The following is a 20,447-nucleotide window of genomic DNA, read 5'->3' on the forward strand; positions in this document are numbered from 1 at the left end:
CCCCTGGCTGGTACCTTCCGGGCTTCAGGACAACTCGGCCAGGTGGTCACTGTGGGCCCACTCTCCAGGTGAGGAAACAGGCCAGAGAGGGGGATGCCACCGGCCCTGGCTCTTGGGAGTGGGAGGTCTGGGTCTCCAGGATTTCTCCAAGCCCACCAACTTGCTGGGTGGCTTTGGGAAAGTCCTCTGGCCTCTCTGGGCCTCCATCTTACCACCTGTACAGTGGGCGTGGGAAGGCATCACTGCTGGGGCTGAGCATGGGACTACAGGACAGAGCTTGGGGCCCGGCTCCAGCAGGCTGGTCTCCAGCCCCCGGGAGCAGGGACCCACCCCACCCAGCACAGGCGCCTAAAGGCTGCTGTCTCCGCCAGCAGGTGACCCTGTACCCATGGGTGGGGGTCCACAGGGCCAACTCAGTCCTGCATCAGCCAGCTGGGGACAAACCCTCCTGGGGACCTTTTGGGCTGTGGCCAGAAGAGGCTAGGCTGCCTTTGAGAGGCTGCCTTTCTGCTTTCTGCTGCGTGCGTGTGTGAGCACATCTGTGTGTGCCAGGGTCCTGGGCTCAGGGTGACCCCTGGTAGGGATGCCCCAGCTATCAACACCCTCTCCCTCCTGTGGCCCCCACTGACCCCAGATGGAGGCCGAGTCCCCCAGCCCAGAGTGCCCTGGAGGTTGGGAGTGCCCACTGCTTTGAGCCACAGAGACCCAGGCTCCAACCTCCTCAGGACCCCCAGGCCTCCTGGGCCACCAGGATGAAACCCCCACCTCCTGGCAAGGTGGAAACCCATTTGGCAACTGAGGCCCTGGTGCCTGAGGCCATCAGGGCAGGTCAGAAGGGGCAAAGGCCACAAGGGGCCGAGAGGAGGGTGCCGCCCACTCTGCTCAGGCAGTGGGCTGGGTGCCAGCAGCACCACGTTCCCATGCTTTATGGTGCCAATCTTGGCACCCCAGCCCTGCCCCACCCTTGCCTTGCGGGGACCAGGGCACTGGGAATGTGGCTGTGGATTCCGCCCCCTGGGGCCACGGATTCCTGTCTCAGTGGGCGAGGGTGGAGGACAGCTTTCAACCCTTTGATCCTTGCCAGCTCCAGGGAGCCAGGCCACACCCAGGCCCTGCCAGCCAGGCCACAGGGGAGGCCAGGAGGCAGGCCCAGGCGAGACAGAGCTGACTCCCTCAGCACAGGAACCCCAGCTCCCAGGGCCTGGGCCTGCTCCCCAGGTGCCCCAGAAACTCCTGCCTAGCCTCTTGCCAGCTGGGCACAGGGCCTGGTGCCCAGACTAATCAGGCAGAGAAGACCAGCACTGGGCAATGGCCCAGTCCTCACCTTCAACCTGTGATGGCCACAGCAGCCCCTTCCCTCACCTCCCCAATCTGCCCCAGGGCACAGAGTCCCAGCTCCTCTCTGCCAGCCTGGCCTCACATGCTCACCCTCCTGCCCTAGCACCCCCCATTCGGCAGCCACAACTGCCCCACCCAGAGACTCCTGGGTGCCTGATGTTGTTCAGGACACTGGCCTGCTCAGCATCAAGACAGACCCCAGAATGCCCTGGGCTTCTGACCACAAAGGAGCCAGCACAGGCTGCAGCCTGGCACGCGGCTCAGAACCCTCAACCCTATAACGTGCCTGTTTCCTGCTCCCCCAGCCTCTGGAGCCGGCTGACAGCTACCCACTCAGTACACCTTCAAGCGTCCCCGACCCCTGTTCAAGCACCACTGAGCACCCCAACCAGTGGACAAGGCGACAAGGGGTCCCACAGGAAACAGGGCCACCCTCTGAGCCTGGGGGAGGGGAGAGTAGCCTCAAAAATCCCACGTGGGAGGGGCCCAGGGCCAGGTGTCCAGATAGAGGGGCCCACGGAAGGGTCTCGCCTGGGCACCTGAGAGGTAGGAGGACAGTTCCACTCTGCCAGCCGTCCTGATCTGCTAAGTGGAAATTACAGTCATTAGTGTCCCCTCCCAGAGGCCCGTGGTGCCCAGTGGGCCTGGGACTGGCCCCACCCCCTCTGCCACATATGGGCTCAGGGAGAAGGCGCTAAAGGTGGGCTCCAGCTGCAGGGCTGCCCGGCCTCTGCCGGGCAGAGCCACGGAGCCACCGGGCTTGTGGGGATCCCTGGGACGCAGCCCTGTTCTACTGCCCACTTGACCCGGTGGGCACCCTCCTTCGTGGTGGGTCCTTACTCCCAACCCCAGCCTGGACATGGGATTGCCAGGGTCTGGCGGCGGGAGGAGGGTCCGTTTCCAATAGGGTGTCTTCCTATGCAGACATAGGAGAGGGGAGTGGCCAGGCTGGATTCTCAAGGTGCCCAGACAGGGGGATGAGGAGACACGTGCTCACCGGAGCAACCAGGGACGCTTCCTGGAGGAGGGGGCCCGGAAGCTCCCTGGCTGCAAGAGTAGATTCCTGAGCAAAGCCTCTGCGGGTGGAGAAAGAGAGTATGACGGGGGCCACCGGGGTCGGAGGCCCAACACGCGGCTGCGCACCGGCTCCCCTGCACCGCGGGCGGGGATGGGGCCAGAAACGCGCGCGGCGGCGGCGGATTCCTGCTCTGTGGGACAAGCCCGCGCCTGGGCGCCGCCCGGACAGGGCACGTCGCCGGCGAGGAGGGTGGCGGGCCCGGGAGGCGGGGACCCTGACCCCCTCTCACCGCCTGCCGGGGCGGGAGGGGCGGGCCGCCAGGCTGGACGGGGGCAGTGCGGGGCGGGGTCGGGGGGCGGCAGAAGGCGCCTTTGTGCGCCGCGTCCCCGAGCGTGTGGTAGCGGGCCTGGCACCGGCCCGGCTCCAGCACCCGCCCTCGGCCCGCGCCCCGGGCCCCGCGCGCATACCTGGCGAGGCCGCGAGGGGATTCTGAGAGCCGAGCCCCGCCTGGGCTGCGCCGCCGCATGCGGGAGAGGCTGAGGACTCTTTTGGGAAGCCCCTCCGCCGGCTGTAACCCGAGGGCCGTGCCACCCGCCTGATCACCGCAAGCATGGACACCCCAGCAGGCTGCAGATGGGACAGGCAGGGCCCCTGTGGGGTGGCTTAGCTGGCCTGGGGTTGAGGACGAAGTCCCCGGGCTTGGTCCCCCGAGGGGTTGGTTGGGCGTCCCGGGACAGGTGGCTGCCGCGGCGGTGGCCATAGCGAGTGACCGATCGGGGTCGCTGCTGAGCCCTGGAGAGCGGAGGGTCCAGGCTAGGGTAGGGGAGCGAGAGGGGAGCGCGGAGCCGCGGAGGTGTGGGCGGCTTGCATGGTCGTTGAGGCCCCAGGTTCCCGGCAGGGCGGGGGAGGCTGGGGTGGGGCCAGAGCCGGAGCCGCGGAGCCGCGGAGCCGCGATCCAGAGGGCCTGGAGGGTGCGCCAGAGCCAGCGTCACGGCCTGCCTCCATCTCCTCCAAACTTTCCTCCAACCCCCACCCCATTCATTCCTGTAACAAACCCCTACCGGGAGCTGGCGCAGCTGTGCGCTGGGGACACACGAGACGCTCACTCTCCCTGCACTCCAGGAGCTTGGACTCAGCTGAGGTCTGCAGGGGCCAGCAGGAGCAGGGCCGAGGGCCCTGGTGGGAAGGTCGTGGCCCACTAGGGAAGGCTGGGCCCGGAGGTCAGGTGGAGGGCAGGCTGAGCTGCCAGCTGTTTCAGCTCAGCCTGGAGCAAGGCCACCACTCCCAGCGCCTGGCCTCCTCATTTCCCAAAGCTCAGCTCAGCCTACATGTGCCGACCCCTCTGTGCCCCAGGCCCAGGTTGGGCACTGGTCAGGACGGTGCTCCTCAGCATAGAAGATGAGGCTGGAGGGAGGGGCCTGGGCTGTAACATGGCCAGGATAGCAGTGGGGAGCCATTGGAGATGTTTGAGCAGAGGAGTGACAGGGCCAGATTCGAGTTTTGGAAAGATAACATCTTGAGTCATTAAACAGATTTCTAGAATTTCAGATTTATTTATTTATTTATTTAGAGACTCACTTCACTCTGTCACCCCGGCTGTAGTGCAGTGGTGCAATCTCTGCTCACTGCAGTCACTCAAGACCAAGTGATTCTCATGCCTCAGCCTCCTGAGTAGCTAGGACTACGGGTGTACACCACCACACCTGGCTAATTTTTGTATTTTTAGTAGAGGCAGGGTTTCGCCATGTTGGCCAGGCTGGTCTCGAACTCCTGGCCTCATGTGATCCACCCGCCTTGGCCTCCCAAAGTACTGGGATTACAGGCGTGAGCCACTACGCCTTGCCGGATTTTGGATTCTTGATACGTAACATCAACCACTCTCCAGAGTTTGGCCAGCTTCATGCTCCATCAGTGGTCTCACCATAGACCTTCTAATCTTGATTGTGTTGACGGGTGTCTATTTTGTAATGGTGTTTGGTTTTTGAATCTGAATTTCTTTGAAAAAGGGAGAGTATGTGCATTTTCCCAGATGCCTAGTAGCCAACTGCAGTTCTCCATGTGTGCATTGTCCCCTGAGCTGGCAAGAAGATCCTACTAGGTGGTCTGCATGCCATGCCATCTCGGCCTTGCACCCTTGGGGCCCGAGTAACTAGCTCTCACCAACAGAAAGAGGTGTGATGGACATCACCTGAGGCCAGACTCTAAGACCTCTGTGTGCCCCCTCCGTGTCTCCTGTCTGCAGCTGTTGTCCACACCAAGGGTGGCCTACAGAGCGAAGTGAGGACCTTGGGACTTCCTCCAGGACAGCCCTCGCTGTCCAAATCTCCCCCTGCTGCAGAGCTGCCGCCAGTCAAGCCCTTGTTTCTGGCTTTCCGTGCCCTAAATAAACTTCCGCCAGGTTTGAGCCATCAGCATTCTGTGGTGGGTGTCGCTGCTGCGAGGTTGCCCTCATGCACACAAACTCCTCACAGGTAAAGGTGATCTGCCCGTGGACATACTTGTTACAGAAGTTTCCCACCTGCTGTGTGCATCTTGCCTGCATGCAGTCACCATTCTTTGTGCAGTTGGTGCCTCCATCTGCTCCTGTGTGGTTTCTTCTTTTGGTTCCTTTATTATCTCTTTTGGTGCTGTTTCCCAGGGACTTAACTGCCAGAAGTTCGGTAAATCTTCAGCTCTCCAGTTCACCCTTTTCTATAGATTTAAACAGACATTGAACACTTCACCTAGCATTGGGGTGGAAGGAAGGTGCAGGCTCGGCCCCTGGCCCTGATCTGCAGTAACTTCGTGACTTTGGGCTAGGCCCTTCCAGATTTTATAGCCTCAGCTGCACAGAAAGGCACCTCCCTCATAGCAGGACCATGCCTAGTCCTTGAGGAATCAGGGGAAGGGTGTAATTTGTCTTCCTCCAGGACAGCCCACTCAGGCCGGGTGTTCCCTGCTGAATCTCCACATCTCACTGGGCCTGGCAGCGCTTCCTGACAAGCAGTCTCACATTCAGGGCGCCCTTCTCGGCCAAACTGATCTCACACCCTTGAGAAACTCCAGAATGAGTCTGAGAAGCCTCACCGGGGCTGATACATCCCTCCAAGGTGGGGGTCAGGAGACTCCCTGGCCAGGAGTGGCCTCCCCTGAGCCAGCTCCAGGCTTTGCCAGGCCCCCTTGGAGCCTGCACCAACTGTGCCCACCAGGCATAGGCCAGCACCCATGGAGGCTGGTGGGTCTGTGAGCCCAGGATTAGGGGCCCACAGAGGCAGACCCAGGGGTCCCAGAGGTCACAGACAGGGCTGTCAGCTTCTCTCAGCCCATGCAACCTGGCCCTGGCCCACCAGGCCAATCCTGTGAGGGTGTGTACACCACCCCCATCCCCAGGGCCACACCCCACCTGGCTCCTGCCCCACGGGTGCCCCAGGGAGGTCTTTCTTTCTTCTCTGCCTACAATTCACCCTCTCCCTGAGCCCTCTTCCCTCACCTGGGATCTGATCTTTCCTCCTGGACACTCATCATGCCCACAGCTTGGTCACCTTCTCTGTGCTAGAGATCCTGCCAATCCCTAAGCCCCTTCCCCAGCCTCGGTCTCCCCATCCCGGGAGCAGGGCGGTGATGCCACCTTGTACATGCCTCTGTCTCCAGCCCTGGCTCTTCTCCAAAGTGTGATGCGGGTCTCCAGTGGCCTGAGACCTCTATCTCTCAGAGGCACCCCTCCCCTGGCAGTTCAGGCTTGGGAGCCACCTCTTTCACTCCCTGCCTGATCAGTTCAACCTCCTAAACCTCTATCTACTCTGAGCACTGCCGGGCCCTACTCCAGTGCTGACCCCTCCTCACCTGTCCTATTCCCAGCTCCCCAACTCACCTCGTCTCCATCCTGGCTGCCAAGACAGCATCTCATACACACATCTGACATTCCCCTCCTGTGCTCTAAAGCACGCCATAGCTCCCTAGTACCTGCAAGATCCAACCTGCAGGAATGTGGGCACTGGAACCTGGCAAGCACAGCCACAGCAACAGTGGGCACCTCCCGCCAGGCCTCTCCACATGGGGCTGAATGGCACCCTCTCGCCCAGTCTTCTGACATGGCCTAGAAAGAGATTTCAGGTTGCTTGGTTTTATTTTTTGTTTTCAATACATTAAAAAATCAAATTTATATCAAGTATCTTCTGGGACCAAAGGGTCATAAAGTAAAAAATCAAATCAAAGGTGAGCTCTTGAAATGCACTAGTATGCAAAAACTAAACCACTTGCTCTTGAACAACTTTTGTTTTTGTTTTGTTTTGTTTGTTTGTTTGTTTGTTTTTGGTCCCCATAAAAGATAGGTGGATTTCAAGGTTAATTCTTGAATATTTTATAATTTTTGTTCTTTCGGAAAATAAGCTCTTCCGTGTTATTATTTATTTATTTGTTTGTTTATTTTTACTGGCTTTAAAGAACGCTATTGACTTCTTTATATTGGGCCCCCTTGTTGACCTCTGATTAGTGCTAACAGTTAACTGTTGGTTATTTGGGAAATTCAACATTAAACAACCATGTTATCATGAAAGACATAGTAATATGACTTTGCTTCCCTTGGTATTGCTCCTCGAAGCCTGATTTCTTTTTCCTGTCTTGTTGCATTGGCCAGGACTTCCAAGGTGATATGGAAGAGTAACTAAGAGCAGCCACCCAGTGCCTCCTAACCTTAGAGGGAGGTCAGGGGCAGTCTCCTTGTGATGCTGGCCACGGGTGTGAGAAAGATAGTCATAGGAAAATGCCCTCTCGTTCTTATTCTCTGCTTTTAAAAATCTTTAAATCTTTAAATCATGGGTATAGTAAATGTTATCAAATGCCATATTCTACATCAATATAATGATTACAATTTTTTTTTTTTTTGAGACAAGGTCTCACTGTGTCGCCCAGGCTCGAGGGCAGTGGTGTCATCTCGGCTCACTGCAGCCTCAACCTGTTGGGCTCAAGTGATCCTCCCACATCAGTCTCCAAGTAGCCAAGACCACAGGCATTTGAAAGTGGACCCCTATCTCTCACCATAGATAAAAATTCACTCAAGACATATTAAAGACTTACATGTAAGACCTAAAACTATAATAGAAGAACATCTAAGAATAACTGTTCTGGATATTGGCCAAGGCACATAATTTATGACTAGGACTTCAAAAGCAAATGTAACAAAAACAAAAATGGACAAATTGGACTTAAACTAAAGAGTTTCTGCAAAGCAAAATAAATAAATAAATAAAGTAAATAAGCAATTTACAGAATGGGAGAATTTGCAGATTATGAATCCAACCAAGATCGAATAGCCAGACTCTATAAGGAACTCAAACAATTCAACAAGAAAAAAACAAATAACCTCATTAAAAATTGAGCAAAGGACATGAACAGAGATTTCTCAAAGGAAGACAAACAAGCAGCCAAGAAACACACAAAAAAAGCTCAACATAACTAATCATCAGAGAAATGCAGATTGAAGACACAGTGATATACCATCTTACGCCAGTCATAATAGCTATTATTTGTCAAAAAATTACAAGTGTTGGTGAGGATACAGAGAAAAGGGAACAGTCATATACTATTGGTCATAACATAAATTTGTACAATCTCTTTGGAGAACTGTATGGACATTTCTCAGAGAACTAAAAATAGAATTATCATTCAACATAGCAATTTGAATCCTGTGTATCTATGAAAGGAAAAAAAATCATTTTATCAAAAAGAAACCTGTACTTGTACTTTATGGCAGCACTATTTATAACAGTAAAGTCATAGAATCAACTTAAGTGACCTTCAACAGAGGACTGAATAAAGAAAGTAGACAAGCAGAACCAAGTTATGACTATGTAATGAAATATATTACTGTTTTAAAATATCCATCTGTCTGTAAATGTATATGAATACATGTGTGTCTGTGTGTGGAGGTTTGTTGCACAAGATATAATTTATAAGGAGTCAAATAATATAGTGCAGAATTTATGAACTTTAAAAAGTCATCTTAAAGGACTTACAAGAAAAACCAAGAACATAATTCAAATGAAAAATACTAAAAGTATTTTTAAGGAAATAATGGAAAACATGGCAAAATTAGGAAAGTAGCCTTTCCATAAATGGGTAGGAATGTTCACAGAAGAAACTGCAAGAAGCTAGAAATAAAATATTTTGCATGAACTTAGGTAAAACTATCAATTGTAGTACATTCTCTAATGCCTTAAAGAATCACAATATCACTGGACAGATCATAAGTACTTGGAGATCTCTAAAAAGTGTATAATAGTGGAAAATGTTATCATATTTATGTTGCCTTAAGTGAATAACCAGTTGTTACTATATGTTGCATATTTGCTTTTCTAAATACACACACACTAATACACACTAACACATTATGTGAGCTCTTGTGCCTTGTAAAATAGATTTTGTTGTTATTCCTTATAAACGACATACAGAGGCACTGAAGGATGGGAAGTCTCAGATTATAACACAGGAAAGAGGTCCATAATTTGGGAAGCCCTTTTGGTAATGTGTGCAACCTAAAAAAAGAATTTAAAAGAGAGAAACTATAGTACTTGCTTAAAGAGAAAGAAAAATGATCAAATGAAAGATGCAATTGCTTTACCAAAAAAGTCAACAAACATCAGAAAAGGGTTTCAAACAGAAGAAGCCTCATTTAAAAGTATATTTTGTCTTATTTATTTTTGAAAGTCTTTGAATATTATTATTTCTTCTTTTTTTTTTTATAACTTTGTATAGATGTGTTTGTTTTCAGTTGTGGTATCAGGGTATATGCATCCTATGAAAAATAAAATTATTGTTCTCAGTTTTCCACTCCTCAACTCTGAGGAACAGTAATACACATATACACTGATTCTGGGAAACAGTGACACACATATGTGTGGGTGTATATGTGGGCTCTATATATCGTACATATAATCTTCACCATGTAACATAACACTGCCCCAGTAGATGTAAAATATATGTTACTGACAGACTCAGGCTGACACATTGAGCTAGGCCATGTGACATGATTTGACAAATCAAATTGTAGTGAATAAATGGGAACAAAGCCTTTAAATGTGCTTGGAGATCTTGTCTGCACACTTGTGCTTCTATTATTTGCTATAAAAAAACCACACCTTGGGTCATTTTTGGACCATGAGAATGGGAAGACAGATGAAGTTTAACAATACCTTGAATTTAAGCTGCTCTATCTCACTTGCAAAACCACAGGCCAAATGATTGGTTACTTCTGTAAGCCATTGAGATTTTATAAATTGCTAGTTACATATTATTATTGCACTGATATTTGACTAAGGGTCATGGATGGTCTTTAAGGGGACAAATTGTGTTTAATCTGCACTGGTCTATGCAAGACACTTCTGTTATTTTAGTGATTTATTTATATTCATTTATTTATTATCTATTTTCTTTTTATTTTAGTTTGTTTATTGTTATTCCCAATTCCCTACAACCTAAAGACCACTATTCCTAGATGTTTTATATATGTTCATTTATTTTATATATTTTAACAATAAATTTAATACTCTTGCATGTCTACAAAATTAATTTTCATGTTTACTATTTTGTATATCTTGTTATATTATTTGCTTTTTCCTCAGTACCATATATGAGTATACACACACACACACGCACACACATATATATATATATTTCATTCATATTGTTCTGTGTATATCTGATATATTGCTTCAAACTGCTTTATAGTATCCTATATTGTGCCCCCAGGATATTTTACATATTCTCCATCATCCCTATGATAAATAGGACATTTACATGCAAATCATCACCTAAATTTTACCAGATCAAATGTTTAATATGTAAAAGATTTTTCTTACTACAGGTAAGAGTATGATTTTCTTGGTAGTATATTTTAATATTCTTTGTATGCTAAAATTTCCACATACATAACTTGTTTTTGAGGAAAAGTGATATCTAAAGAAATATAGACAATGAACAATGTCTTGTGTGTTACATAATAGGCCCTATAAGAGTAGGGTAGAGTTAATTGCCTTCATTCAAGAGAAAGAACGATAAGAAATAATCTGAAATTATTCATTGGTTAAAATTTTTAGTCTATTATTTTAAGTAGTCCTTGATACACATAAATAAAATGACATTCATAAAACAATCCTTATATTTATAAAGCATACTGTACAAGTCTGTTCTCACATTGCTATAAAGAACTACCTGAGACTGGCTAATTTATAAAAAAGAGGGGGGCAGTTAATTGGCACCCAGTTCCACAGGGAGTACAGAAAGCATGGCTGGGGAGGATTCAGAAAACTTAAAATCATGGTAGGAGATGAAGGGGAAGCAGGTTCATCCTACATGACTGGGGCAGGAGGAAGAAGCACACATTTACACAACAGTATCTCATGAGAACTCACTCACTGCCAGAAGAAAGTGACAGGGGACTCACTCCCATGATCTAATGTTAAACATTGGGGTTTACAATTTGACATGAGATTTGCATGGGGACACAAATTCAAACCATATTATTCTGCCCCTGGCCCCTCCCAGATCTCATGTCTTTCTCACATTGCGAAATACAAACTTCCCTTCTAAACAGTCTCCCAAATTTTAACTCATTTCAACAGTAACTCAAAATTCCACTGTCCAAATTCTCATCTGAGACATGGCAAGTCCTTTCTGCCTAGGAGCCTATAACATCAAAAACAAGTTAGTTACTTCCAAGAGCACAATGGGGGTACAGGCATTGGGTAAATATACCCATTTCCAAAGTGAGAAATCTGCCAAAACCAAGGGACTGCAGGCCCCATGCAAGTCTAAAACCCAGCAAGGCAGTCATTAAACCTTGAAGATCCAAAGTAATATCTTTTGAATCCATGTCTTACATTCAGGCCTCAATGATGTAAGCAATGGGCTCTCAATATCTGGGGTATCTTTATCCCTGTGGCTCTGCAGGGTACAGCCCCTTCAGCTATTTTTATGGGCTTGCATTCAGTGTATGTGGCTTTTCCAGGTGCACAATGAAAGCTTTCAATGGATCTACCATTCTGGGATCTGGAAGATGGCGGCTCCATTCTTATGGCTCCAACAGATGATGCCCCAGTGGGGACTCTGTGTGGGGACTCACACCCCACATATCCCCTCTGCACTGTCCCAGTTGAGGTTCTCCATGAAGGTTCTACTCCTTCAGCAGACTTCTGCCTGGACATCTAGGCATTCCCATACATCCTTTGAAATCTAGGTGGAGGCTTTCAAGGCTCAACTCTTGCCCTCAGTGCATACACAAGCTTAATATCAAATGGAAGTTGCCAAAGTGTAGGGCTTTCACACTCTGCAGCAGCAGTCCGAAATGTATCTGGGGCCTTAGTCAAGGATGAAGCTGGAGTGGCTGGCATGCAGGGAGAAGTGTCCCTATGCTGCGCAGTGCAGCAGGGCCTTGGGCCCGGCCCTTGAAACCATTCTTCCCTCCTAAGCCTCCAGGCCTGTGATGGGAGGGGCTATGCTGAAGGTCTCTGAAATGCCTTCAAGGCATTTTCCCCATTGTCTTGGCTATTAACATGTGGGGCTCCTCTTTACTTTTGCAAATTTTGGCAGTCAGCTAGAATTCCTCTCCAGAAAGTGGGTTTTTATTTGCTAACTCATGGTCAGGCTGCAAATTTTCCAAACTTTTATCCTCTGTTTCCCTTTTAAATATATATTCCAGTTTCAGATCATCTCTTTGTTCAGGCATATGAGCATACACGGTAAGAACATATCTTACACTGTAAGAACATATCAGGACATATCTTGAACTCTTTGCTGCTTAAAAATTTCTTCTGCCAGATACCCTAAATCATCTCTTTCAAAATCAAAGTTCCACAGATCCCTAGGGCAGGGCCACAATGCCTTCAACTTCTTTACTAAAGCATAACAAAAGTTACCTTTCCTCTCATTCACTTCAAGTTCCTCATTTCCAACTGAGACCACCTCAAGCCTGGATTTCATTATCCATATTACTATCAACAACTTGGTTACTACAGCTTAAAAAGTCTCTAGGACATTCCAAACTTTCCCTTTTCTTTCTGCCTTCTTCTGATCCCTCCAAACTGTTCCAACCTCTGCCCATTATCTAGTACCAAAGTCGCTTCCATGTTTTCAGGTATCTTTATATAGCAGTGCTCCACTTCTCAGTACCAATTTTCTATATTAATCCATTCCCAAATGGCTATAAAGAACTACCTGAGACTGGTTAATTTATAAAGAAAATAGGTTTATTTGGATTATGGTTATGTGGGCTTTACTGCAAGCATGGCTGGGGAGGACTCAAGATACAGTCATGGTAGAAGGGGGAAGCAGGCACATCCTACATGGCTGGAGAAGGAGGAAGAGGTGAAAGGGGAGGTGCTACACAGTTTTAAACAAACAGATCTCCTGAGAACTCACTCACTATAATGAGAACAGCAAGGGGGAAATCTGTCCCCATGATACAATCACCTCCCACCAGACCCCTCCTCAAACATTGGGGGTAACAATTCTATATGAGATTTGGGCAGGGATACAAATCCAAACCATATCACGTAACAACTTTATTTGCCTTTGTGCTTTCATATGTTGCTTTATGTAAAACACAGTTTTGAGTTGTAATACCAAAGAAGGAAAAGCTTTGACTTTCTTTCCTACCACCAAATAGATAAACCTTTTTGAGCTTGCTCAGTTCAAGTTTTGGCATAACTCTTACTAACACATCACAAACAATTTAGTTCAGTTTTGTCTTGGATTAATTACACTGTAATACTGATAACTATTAGTCAGACAAGAACGAGAGAAACAAAAGCTACCAAAATCCAATAGTATTGTCTAATCAGGTAGTGCGAAGCATATAATGCTTATGTGAAAGGGACTTATTGAAATTTCATGTTTTATTCCTAAATGCCTCAGAGGTTTTACATGAAGGAAAAGTTATCAAAAGTTACGAAAAAATAAATCTTCTTAACTCCAGAAATTATTGATTGCACAACCTTATGTTTTATAATCAAGACTGGAAGAGCAAAGGCAAATTTAAAGGGTTCATTTCTAGGAGTTTTATTTAAATGACAATAGCAGTTTTGAAGGATACTGCAACTTAGCAACATTTTTTTTTTCTGTGAATGGGGTTTTCTTTTAAGTTGGAGTTAAGAAAATGTCACATTCAATATTTAAAATTTCTTATTTTGATCTTTATATTACATTGTTAGAATTTTTACCATCTATCATTTTTATTTTAAATATTAACATGGTTAAAATTGTCATTCTCAGAAAAATAACTGAGAATGTTTAAGGTGAAAGCCAGTGATGAATGTTACCATTAAAAATAAATTCCTATATGGGGCTTCTTTCAATTACTATGTGTATAGAAAGATACCATAACCCAAAACAGCAGCAGTATTATGTACCATAAACATAAGATGCTCTGATACTTAGGAAACATCTATACCACAAGTTGCTCTTCTAAAAGCTCAGTTCTAATGAGATATTTTTAGTAGGCATAATTCTATCCCTCTCATGCCTCCTGCACTTCTGGTCACATATGAATCTCTGAAACTTGGGAACATGTTCCCTTACAGGGCTAAAGAGACATTGTGAATGTGATTAAATTAAGACTTTGAGATGTGAAGTTTATCCTGGATTATCTGGGTGCCCCAGTGTAATCACAAAGTTCTTAAAAGAAGTGGCCAGGTGGTTTAGAGTCAGAGAAAGAGATGTGATGTAAGAAATAGAGGTCACAGAGGAAAGGTCATAAGACAAGGAATGTAGGTGGCCCCTTCTGGAAAAGCCAAAGCAGAATGTTCCCTAAAGCATCCAGAAGGAACACACCAATGCCAATACCTAGATTTTAGGAGTTAGGACCTACAGAAGTGTAAGATGAATAAATTTTTGTTGTTTTTAAGTCTTTACTTTGGTGTTAATTTGTTAAAGTATATTTAGTATTTAAAAATGCCATCAAATGCCACTTTGGTGATATTGTTAAATACAAAAATGACTCTGTATTTAAGAACAAGAAGTTTGTATAAATATTAGGGCTAGATGTATAAAAAGACTTTAAATAAATATGATTTTTTAATTCTAAAAGGTCTTAGTTCAGGAAATTCTATTAGCTAGGTTGGAAGTTCTAATTTCTCCTGATTTATTTTTGTCTCAAGAGAGGTCTATATTTGTTCCTAGTTAAATTCTGTGATAAGTTCTTACAATGCGGCTTTCTAGTTTTTTCCTATCAAGTGGTGATGTCTACTTCCCTATACGGTGAGTATTGTTTGACTAACAGAAATGTGGTGGAACTCTGTCTTTGGCATAAAAAGAAACTTAGGTAAACATCGTAGAGCTTTATGGAGCAGAGATGAGGAATTGCAGCTAATACCAGCGTACATCAGTTGGTCTCAAGTCAACACTTCTAACAGACTGTTAATGCAAGAGGACACTTACCTGAAATCACTCAACACCAGAACAATGATCTCCAACTAATCCTCGATTAAACTACCAACCTACAGAATCCTGAGTAAGCTCATTGTTATTTTAACTCATAGAAACCAGTGGGTTTCATACAGAGCAGTAACTAAATAATACACATGTATTGCCATAAAAACCACAGGCCTTTTTAGTGTTAGGGATTTAGACACCCAAGATTCCAAGTTGACTGAGAAAAGAGTGTATTTCCCAAGGATAGCATTGTCCCAATACGTACCACAGATGTGACCTTACAGTGCTGGTTGCCAGGAAGCAGACATTATTTTGTGAAAAAGCAGCGTTAGTATGATAAGCCTCTTACATGTCAAGTATGTTTGTTGCACAACTTATCCCATCTTTAATTTTAAATGTGTAGACATAGATATAGGTATAACTTATAAATATGCTATGGCAAGAATGTCCAACTTTGATCAAAATCTTACTATTTGTCAGGCATTATCCTAAGGCGTCCTTAACAGGTTTTAAGTTTTTTGTTGTTGTTTATTTATTTATTTGAGATGGAGTCTCGCTCTGTCGCCCAGGCCGGAGTGCAGTGGTGCGATCTTGGCTCACTGCAATGTCCGCCTTCCAGGTTCAATGATTCTCCTGCCTCAGCCTCCTGAGTAGGTGAGATTACAGGCATCTGCCACTATGCCTAGCTTTTTTTTTTTTTGGATTTTTAGTAGAGATGGGATTTCGCCATTTTGGTCAGGCTTGTCTCAAACTCCTGACCTCAGGTTATCCGTCCGCCTTGGCCTCCCAAAGTGCCGATATTACAGATGTGAGCCACCTCACCTGGTCGAGCAATTTTAATGCTTCCATCCCTTGGACTAATTCTTGCATTCGAGCACTATATTAGACTGAAATATTTTTTATTCAAAGGTTATTTAAGTTCTTATACTCCATTTTTTTACCTTCTGGGGATTAAAAGCAGTCAGGTACTCTAATGCAACAAGTCTCTACGTGTTTAGCCTATCTTTACTCTCTCATTCCTGTGTGAAATCTGGCCTTCCTCCTCACCCCCCAGCTTATCTCTTGCTGATGATATTTTGTCAAATGCAGCCAGTAGTAACCAACACAGTCCATAAAATTTGATTTCCAACATTTATCCCAAAAGTTTTAGATTCAGTGGACATATACGATACTTGCAAATTTATCTGAAAACAAAAATACTATATATTTTTGATACAGAGCTAAAAAGAAATTATTTAGGCAGTTAGTGAGGGTAAGAGAGTCTTCGACAAGGTATCCCTTTTAATAAAAAGCAGCTCCCAAATCATTTCTTTCCTAACAAAACCAGCCTAAAAAATCAAGCTGCAGACATAAATAAGCAAACTGGAAACTTGCACAAGTGAATGCCAGGAGCTGTGCCAATAGAAAAGGGCTACCTAGCAGCCAGGCATATCCAATACTGAAGCTCCATCTTCCCTTTTCTTTGTCACCATGTGTGCAATAAGGAACAGACATGGCATCTGCCAGGTAGAAAACACATCTACATAGTAAAAGATTATGGTAGGATGGCCAGCTTCTTTGAGCACTATGTAAATGACACACCTGGTCCAACCAATCTTTTGTCTTATGTAAATCAGACACCAACTCCTCAAGCTCATCTATAAAACCATTGGCATCTCGCCATAAACCAAAGAACCAGTTCTCTTCTTCTGCACAAGAGAGCGTTCCTCTTTCTTTCGCCTATTAAACTTCTGGTCACTCACCTATTATACTTTAGCTCATTCCTTGCATGTCTGTGTTCACGATTTCCTTGGACAAACTTCAGATATTCACCTCAGACAACACAGCCATTTCATTGTGTCACGGTATTGCACTAAAACAAACATTTTTACACCTCAATGCTCATTTTCCTTGCTGCTTATCTCCTACTAAGTAAGCCAATATTTAAGGCTAGACATGATACAAAACTTTTGTAGATAGAATATCAGTATTGCTAGTTATGGTCCTGCTAACTAAAAGAGTGCTGAAAAGTATAGACATTTATATCCCCGGGTTGAAAAAAGAAACATCAGTGCTCACAAGTAATGTCTACCAAAATATCTCTATGTTAAGACATATTTGGTTAATGTTTCTGATTGATAGATAAAGCTTTGCAAAACTCAAATAAAAATAATTTTAAAAAATCAGACCTGTAAAAATTCTGGTTATTTAGTGAATGAATTATGAGGTTTATTGATTTTTCAACATAGTCCAAACATTTGCTAGTATATATCATATACTAGATTTCTGCAATAAGTATTTTTATGAATACAATTCCAGCAGGAAATAAAAACAGAGACTTAGTGTCATACTCAAATATACAAATATGTGCCATTATTTCATTTTATGTGTGTATATATATATATTACTATACAAAATATGTCTTATTTTAGCTCTTTGTGTCTATTTGTGCTTCTCTGAATTTCTTGGAATAATGGGCAATTTTAAGCTGGTATTCAGGAGAAAGATTAGTCAAATACAATGGCATATAGTTCCAGATGTCTTGTCCCAGGGGGTGTTGGATCTGACTGCAGCACATAAGGAGCACAGCTAGGAGCTCTATGCATCATTTATGCTGGGTTTTATTTACGAAGACCAGACTGAACTCCTGAATGATCCTATTGAATAGAATTTCAAGAATTTTCTAACATCTGCTCAAGGAAATTTGCATAGGTACCAGATGTGATAACCAGCAGACAATGCTTCAGACTCTTTAGATTTTTTAAACTAGATTTTGTACAATGTTCCCTATCCAAACTACCAGTCCTGCTTCACCGCTCTTGTACTCAAAAGGTAAATTCTTTTTCTTCTTATTATTTCCAAGAACAGTAGAATTAGCTAGGAAGAAAAAAGTACTATAAAGTTACTATAAAGTTACTTGAAGCTAAGAGAAAATTTTTAAAACAGAAACCAAAGGTATATATATTTTAAAGAGGTTAGATATTATAAGTTTTAGTAAGACTTAGCCAAAAAAATTTGGTGTGTTTTTATGACTAAGAAATATTTTATGACTTACTAAATTAAATGCACTCATTTAAATGGATTAGAACCATGTTGCTTAAAATATTAAAATAAAAATATGATTGGTGCAGACTGAATTTGATGCCACTGTTTGCATAACAATGACATGAAATGTCACATTTTGTGAAAACATGACCTGCAACATTTTCAGTTTAGTTCTAATTATCTTACTTTGGGATATTTGGCAAAAAATAAAAAATAAAAATACTTCAGATTAGAGGAATCAGTTTCTTATTTTACTGATTTTCTTACCACTTTGATATGGTTAGGTGTAAAGTAGAAATAAACTTCCAAAGCTTGAATTATATTTACGTAGATTTTCTAAAACAGTCACACACCACATGCATCAAATTACAAATGTGAATAATTCGCTTTACCAGGAGGACTCTTTATTTTTATGGTTCTTTCATAATCAGAATTATTTATTAAATTTATAAATATTCCAATACTTTATTTTCTGTTATTTTTATAAGCGTTCTGAGAGCATATATAGTTTCATAAAGTGAAAAATAATGGACCAGCAGCAATGGAAGCATTTCATGTTCCAACTCAAAAAATTGTCTGTACTAAAAATCCTTTTCAGTATCTTTTTTTTTCTAACATCTAAGTAGATTATCTCAATGGTATATAATAGAGAATAACATAAATGTAGTTGGATTTCCTATCTGTTAGATTTTTAAAAGATAAAGGTATGGCAACCGCTAATGTTCGTATAAAACTCAGCACTTTAATGGAACATTTTCCCATATAAAGGACAAACCTATGCATTATATGAACATTTTCAAAATTTGAGACTTGGAATGTAAAATTACAATGTTACATGTTGTAATAATATTTTGTAAAAGTCATAAAAAGAACGCACACAATATTGTGTATATACAAAATTTCACATGAAAATTTGTGCTTATGAATGACTATAATTTACTTTAAAAAAATATCAATCTTTCAGGAATACACTATGTATACAGGGAGCAGAGTATTACATACCCAAAATGTCCTGAGATATACTTCATATCCCATCCAGGATTTTAAATGCTAAGATCAACAGAATTGGTTTTATTCAGTATGTTCAGCTTTCCAGGAACTTGTTTCTTTAAAAAAAAAAAAAAAAGTGGTAAATTACATTTAACATAAAATGTACCTTCTCAGTCATTTTCAAGTGTAGAGTTCAGTAGTGTTAAGTATATTCACATTGTTGTTGCAAGGAATCTCAAGAACTCTTTCATCTTATAAAACTGAAATTCTATATCCATTAGACAATTCCCCATTTGTCTCTCCCCTCAGCCTTTGTCAACTACTGTTCTGCTTTCTATTCCTATAAATTTGACTACGCAGATGCCTCCTATATGTGGACTCACACACTATTTGTCTTTCTGCAACCGGTTTACCTCACTTAGAATAGTGTCCTCAAGGTTCATCTATGTTGTCAAATGTGTTAGAATGTCCTTTTAAGCCTGAGTAATATTCCATTGTATGTGTATATCACATTTTATTCATTAATACATCGATGGATCTTGGGTGGATTTTGTATTTCTGTTACCGTGAATATTGCTGCTCTGAACACTGATGTGTAAATATCACTTTGAGATCTTATTTTCAATTATGTTGCGTATGTAACCAGAAGTAGAATTGCTGCATCATTTTGTTCTTCATTTTTTAATGTTTTGAAGAGCAGTTTTTATAGTAGCTGTACCAGTTTATATTTTGGGCAAAAGTGCACAAAGTTTCCAATTCCTTCACATCTTCATCAACACTTTTTTTTTTCTTTTTTTTGAGAAAGAATCTCCCTCTGTTGCCCAGACTGGAGTGCAGTGCTGAAATCTCAGCTCATTGCAACCTCCACCTCCCAAGTTTAAGCGATTTTCCTGCGTCAGCCTCCTGAGTACTTGGGACTACAGGTGTGCGACACCATGCCTGGCTAGATTTTTGTATTTTTAGTAGAGACAGGGTTTCACCATATTGGCCAGGCTTGTCTTGAACTCTTAACCTTGTGATCTGTCTGCCTCAGCCGCCCAAAGTGCTGGGATTACAGGTGTGAGTCACCGTACCCGGCCCACTTTTTTTTTTTTTTGAGAGTAGCTGTCCTAATAGGTGTGAGGTGGTAGTTCAGTGTCCTTTTGATCTGTGGTTCCCTAGTGATGAATTATGTCCAGCAGTTTTCTGTATGCTTGCATCTGACCCCCATGCATTTATTGAATTTGGAAAATTTCTCATTCTTGCTTTTAATCTGATATGTAATTGAAATTTTTTTTTCTCTCTCTCACTCCATATAGGAGATGTGTTCTCCTGTATGGAGAACAGTTTTCAGCCTCCAACATACTTATTTTTTTCATCCCACCAATATTTCTATTTAGATGAGCTTGAATTTTCTCCATATTAAAAACAGCTCATTTGAATGCAACATTCTATTTTCTTCAGTTGTATGCTTATTATACACAAAATTTAAAATCAGAAATATTAGCATAATTATTTTCTTCCTCCATAGACTTGTGTAGTTATGGCTTCAGATTTAGTGTTTATTTAATAATGTGATAATTGTTAATTTCCTCACCAAAAGACAATTCCCTCATGCATCATAGAAAGCTATGTCTACTCATCACCTACCATTTCTCCTAGAGATAATGTGACATAATTTTAGCTCTCTTTGGAT

The 20,447-nt window shown here is 43.6% G+C and overlaps 1 long non-coding RNA gene across 1 annotated transcript; it reads right to left on the reverse strand.

Annotated features, from left to right (window-relative positions):
• Nucleotides 1-4,326: 4,326 nt before the first annotated feature.
• LOC139358885 (uncharacterized) lies at nt 4,327-18,888 on the reverse strand. Its single transcript, XR_011614390.1, has 4 exons — nt 18,785-18,888; nt 16,501-16,610; nt 6,299-6,431; nt 4,327-5,047 (listed from the first exon to the last, which is right to left on the reverse strand). It is a non-coding gene; the product is annotated as an uncharacterized lncRNA (long non-coding RNA).
• Nucleotides 18,889-20,447: the final 1,559 nt, after the last annotated feature.

The sequence above is a fragment of the Macaca nemestrina genome, chromosome 15 (genome assembly GCF_043159975.1).
Source record: "Macaca nemestrina isolate mMacNem1 chromosome 15, mMacNem.hap1, whole genome shotgun sequence".
Classification (NCBI taxonomy): domain Eukaryota; kingdom Metazoa; phylum Chordata; class Mammalia; order Primates; family Cercopithecidae; genus Macaca; species Macaca nemestrina.